The sequence below is a fragment of the Chroicocephalus ridibundus genome, chromosome 2, assembly GCF_963924245.1.
Source record: "Chroicocephalus ridibundus chromosome 2, bChrRid1.1, whole genome shotgun sequence".
NCBI classification, from domain to species: domain Eukaryota; kingdom Metazoa; phylum Chordata; class Aves; order Charadriiformes; family Laridae; genus Chroicocephalus; species Chroicocephalus ridibundus.
The window spans coordinates 114,141,445-114,161,990 of NC_086285.1; the positions used below are offsets into that span (position 1 = coordinate 114,141,445).

At 37.4% G+C, this 20,546-nt stretch overlaps 1 protein-coding gene across 11 annotated transcripts in view; it reads right to left on the reverse strand.

Moving 5' to 3' along the window:
• Positions 1-20,546, reverse strand: part of PTPRM (protein tyrosine phosphatase receptor type M) — a 481,345-nt gene that overhangs the window by 261,535 nt on the left and 199,264 nt on the right. The window lies entirely within an intron of this gene.

The window sequence follows — 20,546 nt, forward strand, 5'->3', positions numbered from 1 at the left end:
TAGAAACTTGTTTTCTTCCTTAGACTTTGCAGTGAGTTATTGGTTAATGGGTTATGTATGGGATTTGGTTTTGAAGAGCAGGGGAGGGAGGGAGGGAGGAACAAAACAAAACAAAAAAAGAAAGACAAGGAAATCTTCATGCATCATTTTTCTCTACCTGATTTTCTGAAGTTGTATTGTATCTGTAAAGAGCCTATGAACTCTGCTTGCATAAAAGAGTCTGACCCCTTCCAGCACAGGCTGGATGTTTACTGAAAAACTAGAATAGCATAGAATACCACATCCTTACTTAGAAAAGTTCTTTTAAACTATAAATTATTTGCCTAGAAAGAACAAATTAAGTGGTGCACACAGCATAAGCAAAGCTTTACCTGTGCTCATTACTCAGGAACATATTTAAAAAGAGCTGGCTGTGCAAGTTTGTAGGATGACTGTATTCCAAGAACCTGAATCTTCCGAAGTTATTTTTGATGTCTACAAGTATTGTAAAAGCCCTGAACTTTTTCAGGATCCATTCCTTCTACTACAAAAACATTACTCAGCTGGTAAACTTTACGAAGCACAAATAAAGTAAAAGTGCATTTTCCAAATTCTCACCTGTTTTTCACAGGTAGTTTATCTTTTTCCTTGACTAAGTTTTTTGCATTTTTTTTTTCCTTTCTTAAAATCATTCACAGTAATTATCTGATAGTCCTTACTGATACCTAGAAACAAGATATACATTACAGTTCATCTTTGAAAACATCTCTTTCTGCTGTCACAACAACAAAAAAAAGTAGTTTAAAACTGTAAATAAATAAAGCACACCAATAATAATGGCATTTCCTTATTCTATGCACCACGTAACCTCCGTTTTGGAATGGAACAAATTGCATGAAGAATAACCCAAAACATCACAATGCGAGTATATCTGGATGCTTCTTGCTAATCAAGCTTTACCATATGGAATGTATTTTTTGTGTGCTTAACAATGAATATCAATTATGACCAGCAATTATGGCATACACTGTTTATCTGAAGTTTACAGAACCCTTACAATATTCAGATGAGGAAGCTTTTTATGTTGAGTTATTTTAGGGGAAATAAATGTACTATTATAAATGCTTTACAGTAAATAGAGTAAATATGGCCTAACATTTGTATCACTATTACTGCAAATCTCTGATCTTATCACAGTGTCTCGAAGCTGAGGCCCCCAGATGAAAAGCCCTTGTCTCGTGCCTCTGCGGGCACTGTTGGGTTTCCAACTACTGGGTGTGAGGCATCAGCAGGTCTGTCTGAGCTTTGAGAACTCCTACGCTTCTCCTGAGGTGATACAAGGAGAGTGCAATACAGGACTGCGACACAGCTTTTTCCAAAAAACACACCACCTTTCCTAACCTCAGTAAGAGAAACTAGGCAAAGAGGAGTTTTAGCCCAGCACACAGCCTACAGGTATTCCCCTCTTAGAAACAACTATGCAGATCTAATTTGAGTTAGCAGAAATCCTATCTGTCCTCTCTGCTCCTAGAACAATATAATTCCATTTTCTCTGTCTCCCGTTATTCTTTAGTCAGCACATGCCTTTTAACCCTTGCCATTCTGAACCAAACATTTGGAGATGGTCAAATGAAAAAGTCTAAGGAGTCTTGCATTATACCAAGAAGCTACAAGTGTGATGTATCAGTATTGCTTCCTTTTCATGCAGAATTTACCCCAGGTTTGAACTATCTGTTGGAAAATGCACCCTAAGCAACTGAGTAACAATCATGTGGATTTACAAAATGTGTAACTCACAAAACGTCACTATCCGATGTAGTCTAGATGACAGTGTTTACCATAAACCCTTCTACAAATCACCAGGATCGGTGTTTCTCAGCTGATTTATGAGGCTCCATCAATTACTTCTATGTGATCCTCAGCAGGTAGCTGAGCAGACCCCTAGTCAATAGGCTTATATGCATTATACAGAGTGCTGTAGGCAGTAATGGCACAGCTGTACAGCTGTTAACATTTTTATTGAGGTCTGCAAATCAAAGACATTGGGGGGAGTGGGGGTAGAAATCACTCAACTGTGCTCTACCCAAACAGATGAGTGAATCATTAAACTTTTTGCTTTCTTCCTATTACTTAATCATTCTAAAGCTATCTGATTTACCAATACAATGAAAGTACAAATTAAAAGCTCTAACCTCCACCCTGTCTCAAAGACTAATTTTGAAATTAAAGACCACATGAGGTTACTAGCCATTGCTGGGGAAAATATCAATTAAAAACAAAGCACTAGAGAAACTACCCCTCTGCCAGCAACTTCACATAAGAGATGGTTGTTCCAAGACCAGGCAGTTTTGACACCCACTAAAGATCAGCTCCTGAGTCTTCTCATGTTCACAGTGATGCCAATTACTCTGGCAACAGCAAAGCTCCTGCAGAGAAGGTAAGGCCCCAAGATCTGGACTTTCTGTCTGCACTCTAGTAGACCCAGTTCAGCACGAACCCGGTATAGTCATGAAAAAGTCAGGGAAGGACCACACAATACGAATTTTTCATATACTTAATGGTTAAAAGGAAACCACGAACTAGTAACAGCATCAAGCATGGTAAAATAAAAGCATGAAAAATACAAGAATAAGATCCACAACCATGTCACAGATTGATTTTACACAAGTTATTACAGTCACGTGGTTTAATTAGTTTCTACATCATTAGCGCTATGTGTTTTGGAACCACACTTAACTACAGGTATCATTAAACTTAAGGAATTGCTTCTTTTATGAGGAGAGAAACATTTGCAGCTCTACAAACCACAGACTAGCCATCAGGGAAAATAGACTAACATCTGAATTTAATCATATGTTCCTTCAGTCTCAACAAATGGACTTCAGAAAGTTTAGTACCAATGCAGTAATACCAGTCCAAGATGAGGAAAATATTCTTGTGGTTAAAATACACTTGGATGAAATATTTCAGATGTTTTGTAGTTGGAATTGCCATCTTCGTGTGCCAAGTTTCCCCCAGATTAAAGTACGTTCATAAAGAAAGTGAAAACACTTTTTCCATCTACTTTTCTCTGCCCATTTTTTTTATTTGCTGCTTGTACGCATATAAAAGAAAGTTGATTTTGCAACATGAAATATTATGACTTGCAGATTGTTAAAAGGATCATTACATATTTCCTCTTATTTTTTTCCTTTTGCTAGTAACACTTTTCCAAGCTACATTCTGTATAACTGTATCTTGACAGCAGATCTCTACACAAGTCACTATTTATGATATAATCCATGACATTTAAGATTTGCAAGTATTGTTCCTACCTGATGGTGATCCTGTTACTTATTATAGCACAATCCGGTTCTATAAAAAGGGTTTGAATAAATTTGCTAACTTTTTCCAAGAAAGGATAAGGTATCACTTCTGTATTTTCAAAAGATCTTTCAATCCATGACGTGAGGGAAATTTCACTATCTATCTGCATGGTAATAGGATTTATATAGGCTGCAAATCTCTTATCATCCCCTTTCAGAAATACCGATTTCATGATTCTTTCTTAGAAGACTAGGCACCAAAAATAGCTTTCTCTGAATATCTGAGTTCTCTTAAAATCTGTCTTTCAAAAGTAAACCAGTAAGACTGAATGAAACTGGTCTGTGAAAAAGGAAAAGGCCTGCAAGCAAATAACTTGGCTTGTGTCCGTCTAATGAAAAAATCTGTGGCTAAATCTACTTGGACGTTCGGTTATTCGCATGATAGTTTTCAGCTCTACGTTTCTAGAAAAACCATGGAACTGGTAAAAAAATTATGGGAAAGCATATGTGCTGGGGCTGGAATCCAACCCTTTGGGAAGCCAATACTCCTCCTTATGTTTTTCTGCAAAAATACTAGTTGAAACTAGTCCAGGAATTATTTCCTAAAAGACTTCTCATTACCAGGGACTTTCCTCGCTGATTTAACACTCTCATGTTCCAAGATGCCGAGGCTGTGCCGCCTTCTGGATAGTGTCCAAATTCCTAAGCTTACTCCTTTTCTGAATGTGCTCTGAATTCCAAAATGATGCTGTCTGCCAGTGGACCCTTCCTGCACACGGGGTGACATAAGGTTGTCGTCAACTAGAATATTATTAACCAGATCTCAGCTACTCCTTTGCATCCGGGAACGGTTCCATGCTGAAGTTAGCACTGTTTGAGCAGGTACAGTATCTCTGTGGGGAAAAAAATCGTTAACTCTGAATAATCCAAAACACGATGCATCTCTGGAAAACTGTGCAGAAATACAGCTTTCATTTTTCTAAATCTCATTTCTGAAAGAGCCGCGCTGTCTCTTTTGGTGTTTATCTGAGTCCCTGGAGGAGTCAGTGCTCTACTGAAGATGAGATTGCTTTTGTCTAGATTTATTGCAAATCAATGTGTGCTGAGTTCACAATTCACCCTGGTTATATTCTAAATGACTTCGCTCTTGGATGATGGCTTGATGAAAGTGTCATCCAACTAAAGAAAAAAATTCACCACCACAAGTTTCTAGAACACTTTATAAATTCTTGGGATCACAGAGAAGCCAAATGGCACATATGTATCAACGACAGATGTCCTTTCAATGCTGAAACTATAGGTTAAAAAAAAATCCTCCCTGGTTTGAAAAAAAAAAATCAAAGAAACTATCAAGAGTTTTTGGATCAAATTCATCTCTGAAGTAGCTCTTTATTTTACAAGGAAGATTAACCAGATGATGCAGGGCGTTCACATTTCTTTGATTCCTTTGACAGTATTCCCTTTGGGATTCCTCTGATCTGTTTTCACAGGGCAATTCTGCTTGAAGCACCTGAGGAGGGCCCATGCCAAATATAACTCCTCCACAGGACAGAAAAGAGCTGCTTCTCCCTTATTTGTTGGCACTCCCTTTGGAGACTTCAGCAGACCTTGGTTGGCCAAGGACAACGGATCACGACTGGAAGAAAGAGTCACTCAGCCAAAGCTTCAGAAAAGTTTCTAGTGCCGAAAGTGGAACTAAGGAGAAATGGAAGTGCTCATAGCACAATCTATAAAATCCCAGCTGAACTGCTAGGTGTCTAAGCCTGCGTACATTTTTGTGGTTGTTGCTATGGCCAAACCTCTTCTATTCTGTGACAATTCACATCGCTTTCTTGAAAACGTTACAAAAAAGTTTCATCATTCTACAAACAAAGCGTTACAATGCTGTATTTCAAATAACACCTCAATAGTCTGTATTTTTAAAGAATTCTTTTGAACATTTCTGGTATTTTGAAATTTTTTTAAATCCCATATGTATTAGTCCAGATTTTTTTGTTAAACCATTACCTATACAAAGCTGTGAAAAAAAAAGAAATAAAGATCCTGTCCCTTAGATCATCATTCCTTAGTTGCTTTATTTCTAGCATTTCCATTTCTCATGGACAGGATTAAGAGCAAACCAAACATACGGCCTGCATCTTAAAACAAGATATATTTTAGTATTTTCACTCCATTCTGTCTTACCACACCAAACAGAGTAAAATGGAATAGCATAAAATTTACCACATTCTTTCAGGTGTGCATATTTACTTTAGCAGGACTTAAGTGTAATGGGATCCTAAATGCCACGGTATAGAGGGAGGGGTTGTCTAAGCCACAAGCGAAATATGCAGCAGAGGAAGGAGAGGAAAAAAAGTAAATATTCTAGACCAAATATGCAGCCACAAGAATAAATGAAGTGAAAAATCAGGCAGCACAGGACAACACTCAAAGAATAATTAGATAAACATTTGCAACATGTTTGAAAAAAATCAACCATCTCAGATTTGAACCTAATGAATTTAGTAGATAACTAATAAAATCAAAACATATTTTGGAAGTAAAGGGAAGGTCTGGCATGCATGCGTCATTCATTTTTCAGTCCCCTATAGTCTTGTTCAAGTGCCACCTCCTGCCTTTCCCATCAGGTTTGGAGCGCGAGCGGCTAAAATCAGAGATTTGTTCTTCCAGCTGCCACGTATTTACAAAGGAAGTCTTGTTTTGAGCTACCAAAACATCATGAGAACATAAAAAGTAAGTCAGCTCAGTAGTACACGTACTGTAATTTCTAGTCTCTTTTGGCTAACAGTGGTATGTACCTGCAATGTATTTTCACCATACAGCTGTACTGTGTATTAAAACCCTATACTCAAAACACATGTTGATGTTTTTTTAAAAAAAAAAAAAACATATGCGGGCATATAGGTAAACTATTGGCATAGTGTAATCTGGTAACTGATTTAGCTACAGCAATATATTGCATACATTTTAAAGAATATAATTTAGTGTTTTTCACTAACTTTGAACAAAAAGACCACCCGAACAACCTCTCCTCTCCATTAAGAACTGTTAAAAATATAAAGTAAACATATCCAATCTTTCTGACAAAATGATAGAACTATTTTTCCTTTCTTCTACAACATGAAACTCTGCCAGTAATGCTACTGTTGTCAGCTTATTCTTAAGCAACACAATTCCCTGGCATCTCTCACAGTACTGCAAATCAGTTGCATAAAATCCATAGCAACTATCTTCAGAAATTGGTCTTTTTTTCTGGTATGGAAATTTCCTTGTTTATGTTAGATGTTTAGACAACTTCTAACTCCACTGACATAATAAATAGTATCATCCTCGAAACAGTCATTGAGAGCGAGCAGAGCCAAAGTGTTACACTTTAACCTTGGCAACGGCCCATCTGAAAACCAATGGACACAGTCGGGAAGATTAAGGATGCATTTGTCTTCTCTATTCAGAGTAAGAACGCACTCTGCTCAGATTCAGAAAGTTATACCATCTTATAACACAGAACTTCATCAACAAATGGCCTAAAAATGAGACTTTAAACAAGGTGTCCCTGACCCTATTTTAGGAAAATAACTGATTTTAATCCTTAGACAATGGATATTAGGACTGACACTATCACTGTGCCACCAGTCCAGGCAGGTCTTTACATATTTTATAGGAGGAGAAAATCTTACCTTTATCCTAGAATGTTTTGTCTTTATCCCCAAAGAGACTTATGAGTATTTACAAAGATGCAGGAGGTTGGTCTCCCAAGAAGCACTTTATCATCAGTGAAAAGCTAATAAAATTTAGAAGATGAATTTAAAATATTAATTTTAAAAAGATACATTTAAAAGATGAATAAGAACACTTTGTTTGAATCCTGCTCTGAAGCAGCCTCTTGCAAAGCCTGTCTTTCCATGTTGACTACAGAAGTTACTGAAGGTACCCAACGAGCAGCACAAGCACGGTTCCTGATAGCATATGTCAAAGCTAGAGGTAATTCTCAATTAGCTACCCATACTTCTGCCAAATCTTCGAAAATAAGTTTATGGGAGTCACATTTATTGTTTCGTTAGGCACTAAGCTGTCTAAGGAACCACAGTATTTCCTCATATTACTCACAGCAATTTTGGGCCAAAGTCAGCAGAAAGTTTTTTACGAAAATATTGACAAAACCTTTCCAAGTCTGACCACAGAAGGCAAAATTAGCCTAGTCTTACTGGTTTATATTTACTTTCCCCAAAATAAAATTACTTGAAATAACAGCATGATGGCAGTACAATTATACAGCATAATCAGATTACTTATTAGTACCTTGAAAACAAACATTTCTTTGCTTCTTTGATTACTCCTACCACAGACTTCCCTTGGAATTTCTTTTCCAGCACTAGATCATTAGTAGTTAAAAAAAAAATTGTAATGTTATTTGAATTATTGCTTTATCAACTGTGCTTTTCAGGATTACGCCTACATAACTCATTGTGTAATACGGCTTATACATGAAATGCTACCCAAAACAGGTGTCAAACACGATGAATAAAACGGGGAAGTTAATTAGAAGGAGGAAAGTGGTTTTCTCCATGGATATAAGCAAAAGAAAATGCTGGAAATCAGCAAAAAATGTGGGCCCAGCTTGGACTGGGTTAATGAGCTTCAACCAAAGCAAAAGTTTAACTTTGCCCAAAGCAAAGCTCTCAAAAGTCTCCTGATCCTCATCTAAAAAGCTTCTATCTGAAATGAGCTTACTCCTTCCCCTCTTCGCTCCTCAACAGGAGACTGATTCCACATTCACGTCTGCTCACCCACCCACCCACCCGAAAAAGCTGTTCTGTTTTTCGCCCTTTTTGTTTCTCTGTATGAAGAGTTAGGATACAGCTGGGAAGAGTGTCTGGTTCTGCAAGCCTTAAACTCTGAGCAGGTAAAGTCCTACTGACCCACGGCAGTTTCTGTATCTTCCTGCAGGCTGTCTCATTCTAGAACAATCTTGAGCTGCAGCACATTTCAGCTTGTTTTTCACTGGGAAGAGTGATTCCAGTCATAATCTTGAACTTCTAATACCACTGCAACAGTGTTGAAGCCTTTTCCCCTCTCCCAAACAGCCAAAATTGTAATTTTTGCAATCCATGGAAACTTAAAACAGGCAAAAAATTGTTTTTCTTCTAGGTCATGTGCCCTGTGCTTTTACCGTAGTATGACAAAATTCTGATTTAAATTCATAGTCAATTTTGTGCTATCCAAGTATAAGACATAACTTCAAGTTTCTTTAAGAAGAGTTATCTGAGTAGCATACATTCTCTAACATTTCATACTGAATAAAACCAAAGATATTCACTACTACTTTAAATGACAGTCAATATATTTTATTTTAGCCAGGTACCCACCGCTGCATATTAAAGTAAAGGAACTAAATATCTTCTGAATTAATTTGGTAACCTTAAATTTGGTGTTTTGCATGAGAAATACCACAAGCAAGTATAAACCTACAGATACCAGTGCACATAGCTGTCACATGGGTTTCGTTATCTGTCTCACACTAATCGTTTGTGTAACCTTGCTGAATATTAGCAATTTAGACTGAAACGACTGTTCTTCCTCTTTCCTCATGCTGGAAAATTTTAGCAAACATAGTTCATCTTTTTCTGAGAATGAGTTTAAAATTAGTTTAGCCAATGTTACATGTCTTTCTGTCATCATTTAATAGCTCCAACATCCCTTTATAGCCAGAAATAATCGTACAAAAATGAAGAAGAAAAAAGGAATCAGTTACCTGTGTTCATAAAAATAAACCTAAATTTACGAATTGTAAATCTGAGAAATAAATAAGTCACCATTTATGTATGATCTAAAAGCTTCATAAAGATTTGCTCCAATCAGTCGCCCAGCTGTACTAGACGCACCCATTATTTTTAATCAAGATACTAAGCCATCCCCTATGAAGAAATTATTAAATGTTTATGCAGATCCGTGACATACTCATGCTCACAGAATTCTCTGAGGGCTACCTTTTTCGTCTTCCTGCATCTTTAAGACACTGCAAAGGCAAAAATACTATGTTGCCCTGCCATTTCAGCATTTCAACTTGTCAAATCAACCGATATTAGACTAGAATTGTTACAGAAGTCATCCAGGGACATGCCACTTAAAATTTCTCAATAACAGATGACAGCTCAAACCTTTTCATTTAAGGAAGAAACTCTAGTCTGAGCCACTGGAGAACTGTGCATCTATAAAGCTCCAAACGCAGAATAAAACCTTAAGATCTTATCAAACTGTAATTTACATTGTTCTAACAATCAAGGCATAAATCAGTTTGCAGAGATTAAAACCTGTGGTCTGAAAAAAAGGACACATACAAACTGGCCTCAGCAACTTGCAGTAACATCCAGAAAACAGCTACTGAAGAGCATGAAATTGAATGCAGAACGGTACTTTTCTGACAGATTTTAAGTTATTAACACTGACTGTTTTCATAAGCAATGCTCTATAAGTCAAAAGACTAACAGTAAAGTGGTAGTACACCCAGAAGTAAATGATCACTTTGAATTTTAGTAGACAGTCTCTGAAAATTATTGTTATGAAAAGAACCTATTTTCAAGTCAGTTGTTTTAGGAACGTAATACAATATTGTACATTAACTGCTTAGCAGAGATTGTGTCACTGTAACACAGAATAAAATAACTTGGCTTTAGAAGATTCATGCCAAACTATTCTGTGATGTTAATAGAGCAGAAATAGATTCATTGTTTTAACAGATTCATAGGTAAGGTGAAAGGCATTTTTACTTAGTCAAGAGTACAACTTTTCTGTGTATGTAAGAATCATATTTTGAGATTAACAGGATATACACTTTGTTTAAATAATGAACAGATAGTATAGTGCGAGGAATCATTGTACAATGTATCTAATTAACAGCAATAACAAAAGCACACAAAATACTTCTGTAAATATGGGGCTCAAGTGAGTTTATGGAAGAAGCATAACCCATCTGTCAGTTAAATGACAGCGATTCCGATCTTTGCAGTTGCCTTTGAAAATCTGGTGCCAAAAACTTTTAAAAATATTAATCTTTGCTGGAGCTCCCATTGAAAGATTATGTAGAAATGAACAGGGCAGCCTCATCATGTTTTTATTCATTTTCTTTGAGACCCCAGTATCAGGAAGCAAAGGGTCCATCTCAGTCAGTAATTGGAAAGTTTGAAAATCAGAATATGTCATAACTTTTTGTATTAGAAACATCTCGGTTCAGGATTAAACCGAACCTTGATAAGACCTTATAAAGACCCTGATTCTTCATGAATAGTCTTAGATATAGACCGAGACAAAGTTAATGTTAATAAAGAGAACAGACTGAGAAGCCCTGTCTGCATAATATTACTCTGAATTACTGCAAGACTTGATTCAACCACGAGAATTTTTCATCTCCTTTTACAGCAATTGAAATAAATAATGAAAGAATTTCTAGTTTCTTTGTAAAACAACTAACAATGCAATGCTGTTTGTCAGTGAAAGGTTTCTTGACAAAAGAAATGCTTTCATTGATTATCCTGAATTATAAATTATAGTTCTCTAATTCTTCCTCTTATAAATGAATACTCTTCACAATCTAGCCTTACATGTCAGACAAAAAAGATGAAACTTTTATAATGGAAATTTAATTATAGTACAATTTTTGCCAGTTGTCATTCCAAAGTCATCTATAATTATGCTCAGGTCATTAAAAGTTATTTTTTTCATTTACTTGGCCAAACATGCCAGTTACACATCAGGTCATCCTCTCAAATTCAACTCTGTACAACAGTAATTAAGTAAATTACTGAATATTTTTTTGGTGTGCTTTTTTTTTTTTTAAGCTAATTGCAAACAAAACATCTGCAGAAACAGTCAAAACAAAGAGCAACTGACAGACAGTTTGATTTTTGTTTCCAAAGAATATAATTTTTTAGAAATAAAAAGGCACTTCTGTGTGTCAAGAGTAAACACTTATTATTGCTTTTTTGCTTTACATGCATTTTCCCATATGTATAATACTAAAAGATAACAGTCCATTATAAACATCATTTTCTGCTGCAAAATTTCTGGACCAAAACACCTTCAGAGAGCTTTTTGAAAGTTATGAATCATGAATTAACGGATAAAACTGAAGTCTCCCTTTCCCATAAGAAAACCCTCTTTTCTCCTTACCAGGAACTGGATCAAGCTTAACAGAATGAATAAGCATGGACTAAATGCACAGATAGCTTTTAATTTATTTAAAACAATAAAAGGGATGCTCAAAGGATGGTACATATTGAAAGACAGATAAATGAGACATCAGAAGCATAAATTTGAAAACACAATTGTTAAAAGCATTTTAGATGGTTGGTCATATTTCTCATTCTAAAAAAGATCATCCTATGGACGAAAAAACATAAGTACTGAAATGCAAGAGCCCTAAATCATTAACTTCATTGACAGTCTTATTTTAATCTCCATTTTACTCTTTTAATACAGTACTTCATGATAATGCTATGCAAAGCGTTTCCCAATTTTATTTCTTCTTTTCTTTTATATATTTAATTAAGTATTTGCTTGCTCAATGTCTCCCCAGTCAAATGTTTTATTTTCTTTGGGCCAGAATCCATCTAGCCACATGCGTACACAGTAGCAAAAAAGAATACAGAGTAGCTTTCCTCCCTCAAACTTTTGTTGCCTATAAGAGTCTGAAAGAAGCTCAGTTCCACAGGGATATCCCTCCCTGCCTAACTGACACACTCCCCCTTAGGAGGGATTAGGTGGATTACTAAGGAAAACTATTCTTTTCAATCCAGAAATGGAGGTCTAGTGCCCTTTGAACTGTCTCAACTTTATTCTTCTGTAGTTGCAAACAGAAATGTGATGCCCACTTGCTGACCAGGAGAGATCCTTGGACTGTAGGACAGCATTACCTATTTACAGCACTGCAGTGACCTAGCACCCTGAAGAGAAAAAGAGAATTTTTTTTCCTCCAAAGTCAGGATATTTCTTCACTGGGATCTGCCCTGATTTCATGTCTCAAACTAGACACCTAGCCTACAGTCTAGGCCATAAAATTTTAACTGTACTTTATGGCAAAAAGTAGTACCAGAAAATCCAGAACTCACAGCACCAACTCTTCTCGCTGGGAACCTTCAGGAGGTTGGACTGGATTCTGCATACAACAGTTCTACATTTAAAACAAACAGCTTTGCAAAGCCAAAATGCCTCCCAAACATTGGAAAAAAAAAAATGGAACCTCCTGAGTGTTTTTTTGTTTTCGTTTTCCTTTGAAGTGAGGCAGAATTAATGCACCATTCATTCTGCAAACCTTTGATTTTACTTTTACTAAGCAATTAAAAAAAAAAAAAAAAAAGAAAACTAAAAGGTTTAAAACTTAAGTATCTCAGTGTTTCTACATAATTCCTGGATGTTTCATGCTTCACAGATGCTCCAATAGAATTGTGTGGTTATGTGTTTTTACAATCGGCCAAAGCTGCTGAGCAAGACAGCACACGGTCTGACAGACTCAAACAAAAGGCTGAGCCTTAAAATAATAAAACAGAGGAGCATGCCTGTCTGTTCATCCATTTCCATCTCTCAATACCCTTTAAAACCATTGGCAAATTTCATCCAAATAACTTGTTTCAAATTTAAACGGATTTGACACACTCCTGCCAGAATTTAATTCCAGAAGGTGAGAGAGAGCCAAAATAGTGCCCTCATTCAGGAGGCGCAGGGCAGACAAGCAGAAGACTAACATCAAATACCCCTTTTGACAGCAGATTCCTGGTCAATTGGGTGCTGCCTCTTGCCCTGCAGGTCTGTCATAAGGGAAAATGGGATTACCGTCATAAGGTGGCAATATTTAGCAGACATTTTTTTCAGAAATTAGGCTTCCATTGTCTATGGGACATCTTATTTTCCTGGCTCCTAAAACAGGTGGCTCAGAAGTTCACTCAACCATTTTTTTTTAATTACAAAACCTGTTCTTTAGAGCCTAAATCCCCTTTGGTCATAGGGGTGATACATTCATACATATATATGAAGGAGAAAGAGAAGTAGATTGTTGGAGCTATATGTGTGTGTATGTATATACACACATACACACTCTCAGGCACGCATGATTAGTTATTCTTTTAGACATAAATTGAAGAAGTAAATATACTTTGACCACTTCAAATCTATAAAAGGTTTTGCTTTGGTTTTGGATTAAACCTTCTCCATTGACTAAGTCGGAGGAAAAGCCATCCTCTCCTGTCTCATTTGCTAATGTCTTTGCCAAAGAATCAGCTTTATTAAAAATGAAGTGAAGTTTATCTGTAAGTGGAAAGCAGTATGGCATAACTGGATGTGAAAATTGGAATAACTGATGTGAAAACTGCCTTCAGAAGAGGGGAGAAAGTGCTCAGCAGCAAGTTGCATCTATACCCAAAGCACTCCCTGTTCTATATTTCTAATTGCTTTTAGTAACAGAGTACCAATGCATTTATTTAATTCTGCAGTGATAATACTTCCGAAGAGAGAGATACAAAGCCTCCACAGAACAGTTCACGTTCAATTTGGTCAGAACAGAATACTAATAAGGAATGCCCTATCAATACTTTTCACAAGTATACCTCATATACCACTTCTATTAAAGGTGCCCACATACCAGTCTTTTGTTTATAACCAGCACACTCCCAACTTGCTGGGTTTTTTTCACTCCATAACGAGAAATTCTTCCTGAATCAAAGTTGGTAAAATAATTTTTCAAGTGTGTGGGTTTTGAGTTTTTCCTTATAATTAATAAGACATTGTAAAAAATCTGGAGATAGAGATATGTCATAGAAATCATATTATCTACTTTTTCTCAAGGGTCATTATGTTTTCTTCACATTCCCTTTACCTGGTAGATATGAAATTAATAATTTTGCCCCTCGCGTTTGCTATAAGATGGTGAAGGTTCATTTGTCTCAAAGAGCAGGTTAATTTCTTTCTCTGCAAATGTTTTGAAATGGAAATCTAATAAAGTGAAGAACTAAGTCTCCATTTATATGACTGCTTTTCACACAACAGTCCTACCTGGCACTTCTTTTTACAAACACTAGGTTTCCATCCCTATATAAATCCAGCTATAATTGTCAGGAAAGAATCTTAAATGCTTCACCTCATTATAACAAGGAGCTCCTCAAAACAAACTGATCTGACAGCCAGGTTTCATACTACGTATCCTTACCATCACTACAATGTGTCTACGTTCCTTACACATGCCAGCACACGTGTCAGAGAGAGGGCCAACAGACCTAGATCTCTGCAGGAGATTTCCTGTCCTCTTCCTGCCCTTCCCATCAGGTGGTGGGGAGGAAAAATGTTCTGCCCCTCCAGTGAGACCTCTGGATGCTATAACTAAACCAAAAACGTGTATTTAGGGACTTACGAAGACACGAAAGTGCAGGGACTAGTAATTTCTACATAACACCAGCTCGCTTGGTGGCTGATGCTAGGAAAAGTGTTTGTGCGCACAAGCTGAAGATTCACTGAACGGAGAACCGAGCTGTGATTTCCCTTGCAAAGGAAAGACACACTTGTGATAAGGCAGATATCCTGATAATATTTTATTTTCTAAGAGAAAATGTTTATTTTTCTCTATCATTGACAACCAGAAATCTGAAAAATGATGTGGTGTAACTCAAACTTCTATTAATGATAAAAGAGTCTTTCTATCATGCTGTACCTCACTGTTCATACAGCCTTGGGAAGGACAGGAATACGGTGGAGAGATCACAATACATCCCTGCTTGTGAAAGCAGAGTCCAGCAGAATTTAATGGATGGCATGGTGACAGCTCCTCTCCCCAGAGTTTGACAGAAACTCAGAATCACAGAATGGCTGAGGTAGGAATGGTCTGGTCCATCTGGTCCAACCACCCCCTACCCAACTCTTGCTCAACCAGGGCCAACTAGAGCAGGCTGCTCAGTACCATGTCCAGACAGCTTTTGGATACCTCCCACCGCTCTCCCCTCACCTACCAAACCATTTCATTGCAGAAGGCTGTCAGGTTAATAATTTTTTGTTTCCTAATAAGAGGTAAGTGACATGGACATACATCCCATTAGGTAATATTTTCTTGGAATCCTATTAAAATCTATCAGTCTTCCTTCTGCACATCCAAAAGCCGTGATCACCTTCTAGACTGCAGAAAATCCACTACTGGCTTTTACCCTTTTGAGAATTGTAGACCTTATATGGGAATGATTTGTGTATCAGAAAGGGATTAGGAGAAAGGATGATACAAGTAGGTATTCCTCATTTCAAATTTCTATTAAAACTGTAACTTACTTTCTCAATGAAAACATACATGAAATGTAAGTTCACTGTGGACTTCCTGTTCTGGTAAATCAATGCAACTTCCTACTAAAGTTTATTACAGCTTCAGCTTTGGAATGGTGACTTTAGAAATGCCATTGAACTTTTCCATGGAAGATAAAACGGTGCAGTACCTGCAATCCTCCTCCTCAGGGTTCAGGTGCCTGTGATCTGAGATCTAGCTCTGATATAACACAGCAGCACAACCTTGGTTCAAACTTCTGAGAAAATTGCCAAGTTCTGAGAAAGAGCTGTAGAAAAGAACCTGCAGTACAGCTTCAAGTTGACATTTTCTTAGGATCACAAAACTAAGCGATCTTAAGACTTCATTATATGCCTTAAAAAACCTAAACCTGTTCCCAGGCAGTCCCTCAAGGTACAGCAACAAGAAGGAAGAACTTAATTCCCAGTGACACAAAGATCCTTCCTCTTTTCTTGAGAGAAAAAGGTCAAAAGATACAAAGAAGCCTTCAAGGACAGAGAAAGGCAGCCTCCATTTCAACCTAGAGAAGTTCTCATCCTTCCAAATAGTGATATAGAATGGGGATGGGCATGGAAATAAGCAGTAAGTACCACTGCGATTCAAGACAGGCTAGGGCATGAACATTGACAGAGAGAGAGACTAACTATAGAATTCTTGACAAAAGAAGATAGGAAGGTGGAAAACGGGGAAGACCAACTGCAAAGATGATTGAGTATTCAGGATCTCATACGTTAGGGGCTGCAGACTGTCCGTCTTGTAGGACCTGGCAAGTGCTTCATGTTGTGGGGCAGGAAGAAAGTCGTAGCACAGAGTACTATCTGGCATACTCAGCATGTTGATTTTGCATGCAGGGTTCAAGACAGTTGCTGGCCCATACCACGTGCCTAAACATACTTTTGTCTGTTGCAACCTGATGCAGTTAAGAGACCGTATGACAGCAAAGTACTGTATAATTTGTGGGGACTATCTAAAATGGGTAGATGGGGAAGATTAAGAGGTCTGTACTTTGGTTTGGATCAGGCTACAATTTTTAACAGAGCGAACATACGTTGCCTATGTGAATACTGTATTTCCATACTATAGACCTTATGCGCTCATAAATTATGCACCTGTTTTAGCAATGAAAAGGAGAAAACAGGGAACTTAGGTAACATTCCCAAGTAAAAATAGGGTTGTTGCTCTGGTCCACGTCTGATCATTTTCAGGATCTGGTAACAGGAGATGAGGTCTTAATTGATCAGAGGGAAGAAGATGCTCATTCCACCAGCGAGCGTTTTGGCACATGTATATTTTTTCACAATACCAGTGGATGCCAGTGGGCAGCACAGAACTAGCAAAGTAATTTTGACACCTTGGAAAATTACCCAGCTGAAGCCAAAGCGGTGAGCAAAATGAATAAACCAAAAAAGAATAATCTTCAGGAGTGGGGATTTAAGGAGCTCCTCTGCTCTGTTCTTCCAGATGGTAACAAGCCTTCTAGGAGTAACAGACAGTTTACAACTAACCTGCAGCACTGATTCAAGAGCTCAATTGTACTGGGAGTAACGGCTTTCCTCCTGACAAGCTCAGGTGATGGCGTAGAAGAGACAGCAAAATGAACTATGTTAATTAAAACATTCCTGTTACTTCCTTGTATGAGGAATGTGTGAACTCTCTGCCTGGAAAATTATTGATTAAATTGTCAGTGACTGTTTTTGCAAATACTCCAGGGCATTAATCAGGTCTTAGCATAGAGAAGTAGAGTTCTGACTACTAAAAAAAGCGCCACAATTTGTGGATAGACCATCAGAAGGTTTTTTTTATGGCAGTCATCTTATTTATTTTTTTTATTTTCTTAAATTCCAGTAGTTTTCTGGTTCAGGAAAGGAAAAAATAGTAATTTTCTAGGATTATTCCAAATGCCACAGCCAAAAAAGAAACATGACGAGAAAAAGGACACGATTTTCCCTAGGCGGCCTTAAAAATCTCCTCCCTTAGCAGGAGAGAGGATTTTATTTTACTCTTTCTTCCTAAGGTAGCTGGCTTGAAGCTATACCTGTGTCCTGGTTTCAGCTGAGTTGGAGTTAACTTTCTTGCTAACAGCTGGTTAAACCATGACAATTTGTTCACTGGCAGATTCAAGGAACAACATTGTTTAGAAATAAAGTTTCATAATAGAGAGACCATAGCAAAAAAATTTGTAGGAGCTCATTTAGCAATTCCAGATTCTCCAGGAGACTGTTTTAAGTGGGGCACTGCCTCACTGTGAGGCTCTTATTCCTCAAATAACGGTGTCTGAAGCGTGAAGGATTCTGATATCCTGCCCCTAAATAACTCTAATTGTGGGTGAGTACTCTGGAATTCTTATTTTAAAACTTTACCAGAGTGAAAATGTACATCAGAGTAATTTGAGATATATTGTATAATAGAAATGTTCTGTCACATATCTCCTGATGGATTTTTTTCCCCATTTCTCTCCACCTCCCTTTTATTTTAAATGGCAGCACTATTCCAGGTTCCAACACCATATGGGACAGCTGTGAGAAGAGGGAGCTTTGAGCACGGCAACTGGTGATTCAAATTCCAGACAACCTGAGGAGGCCTCCACTTCAGACCTTGAAACAAGAAAAACCCTTTTTTCTGACTCAAATGTGGTTCACAATGGCCAAAATCCATTAAAACCCTCTTTTTCAAACCTGAACTCCATGTTCTAGGTTAAATCTAATCCAGACCTGAACGTAATTCCTCAGCCTTCCTGAACACTACACTGAAAGAGCACTTACATTTATATTACATTTCATCTAAAGGAAGCAAAACACTTTATAAAGTACGTAACTGCTCCACTGAGGGTGATGCAGCCAAGTCTGGAGAGATTATTTTTTCTTTGCATTCTAATTATAGATGCTTTTATTTACTAAAGTTACAGATAGGACTTGTCTATTACAAGCCTCTGAAATCTCATTTTGCTAAAATGAAAACATATTTCAAGTGCTTTGGAGAACTATTAAGATTATTGAACGTCTAGCGTACTGCTTCAAGTCTCCGAGTGGTTCACTAGACCCCTAGGGAACAGGCAAGCAGCATACAATTATCACAGTAATTAAAAAGGTGCAATGACTCTTCTCTTAAAGACTCTTGGTTTATTAATTCTATGGTGTGCTTTGGAGACTGGCATTATTTTACTCCTACCCAGCTTAATTATACCGTCATTAGTTTATCAGCATCTCCTTTTAAGCCCTTGGGCCAGTTATTAGCATGTCACTTGCTAACAGTTAACCAATAACCACTACACCTTCAAAGCAGGATCTTCTGCTATAAAAATGCCAATTTGTAGAGACAGATTTAATATCATCATTCAATTTAAATTTTTCAGTCAGCCTTCACTTTCTGCTTTTAATTTAAGAGAGTTACTGTTTAGCTTAATGAAAACACAAATAATGCTGATGTATTACAAGATGTTACCAGGTAATAAAATACTTCCAGTACATAGCAGTTTATGAGACTGAATGCATGTTTTAACACTCCACAGTACATACCATTGGAAAGACCAGAAAGCATACGATGTTCTTAAATATAACTAAAATTCAGGATTTCTCTCTCTACTGGGTCTGGCTGGGATGGAGTTATTTCCTTCTTAGCAGCCTGTACAGTGCTCTGTTTTGGATTTGTGATTAAAACAAGGCTGATAACACACCAGTATTTTGAACATTGCACCACCTCAAGGCTTCCTCTTTTTCCCACTCTGCCCCCCCGGCAAGTAGACTGGAGGTGGACAAAAGGCTGGGAAAGGACACAGCTGGGACAGCTGACTCCACGTGACCAAAGGGATATTCCATACCGTACGATGTCATGGGCAGCAATCAAAGCTCAAGGAAAGGAGGAGGAAGGGGAGATGTTTGTTGTTATGGAACTTGTCTTCTCAAGAAACCATTATGTGTGCCGAGGCCCTGCTTCCCAGGAAGCGGCTAAACATCTGCCTGCCGATGTGAAATATTGAATTAATTTCTTATTTTGCTTGGCTTGTGAGTGCAGCTTTTGCTTCACCTACTAAACTGTCTTAATCTCAGTCCATGAGTCTTCTTGCCTTCCTCCTATTTTCTCCCTGTCCCGTGGCAGAGGTGACCGAGGAGCAGCCGTGCAGGTACTACGATTCTACTTGGCTGCTGGCTGGCATCAACCCACCAGACTCTCTAACCCTTTAGTACAGACAGCCTCACTCACACAGCACCCAAAGTTACGTTATCTAATCATATAAGCAGATGATCAAACTACGAGAAAAAACATTTTTATGTTAAAATAACTGATGTACTTGTGTATTAAATACATACTAGTATTTAATACACAATACACTTGTATTTGATACATACTTTGTCTAAACAGATAATTTTACATTATTATTAAAGGCACAGTGACCCAGAAACCCTCCTGAAGGTAACTCTTAATTAATTTTTATGCTTCACTTTTGACTAAGCTGAAGTTATCTTAGTCTAATAAAGAAAATCTTACAAATACTAACTACTTAACTAGTACTATAACTTAACTGCATGGCTTTTTGGTATTTTTCATTAAATACTTCTGTCCAATAATGAGAGGAAGAAGAAAAAAACCCCACATATACCACCAAAGAGTGACTACTTGTATAAGCTTGCTTCTTCAAAACATAACGCTGGGATTCTTGAGAGCAACTATATCTCATTCTATGTTTGACATCACACCCATCAGTTCAACTGAAATGCCATTTAGCCACTGACAGGTGGCCAGGTGACTTTACAAAAAGTCTCTTTACTTTCATATGCAATGGAAATACATCATTATTGCTGTTGAAGTATGTAATTTTTTCTGTTAAAAAGACAAATAATATTAAGCCATTCTTTAAAGGATTAGGATCAACAACCTAATACCATTTGGTTAGTGCCGTTTCCCCTAGGTAATGCTTCTGCCTATCTTCCACCAACTTTACAGCAGCAGAAAGAAGA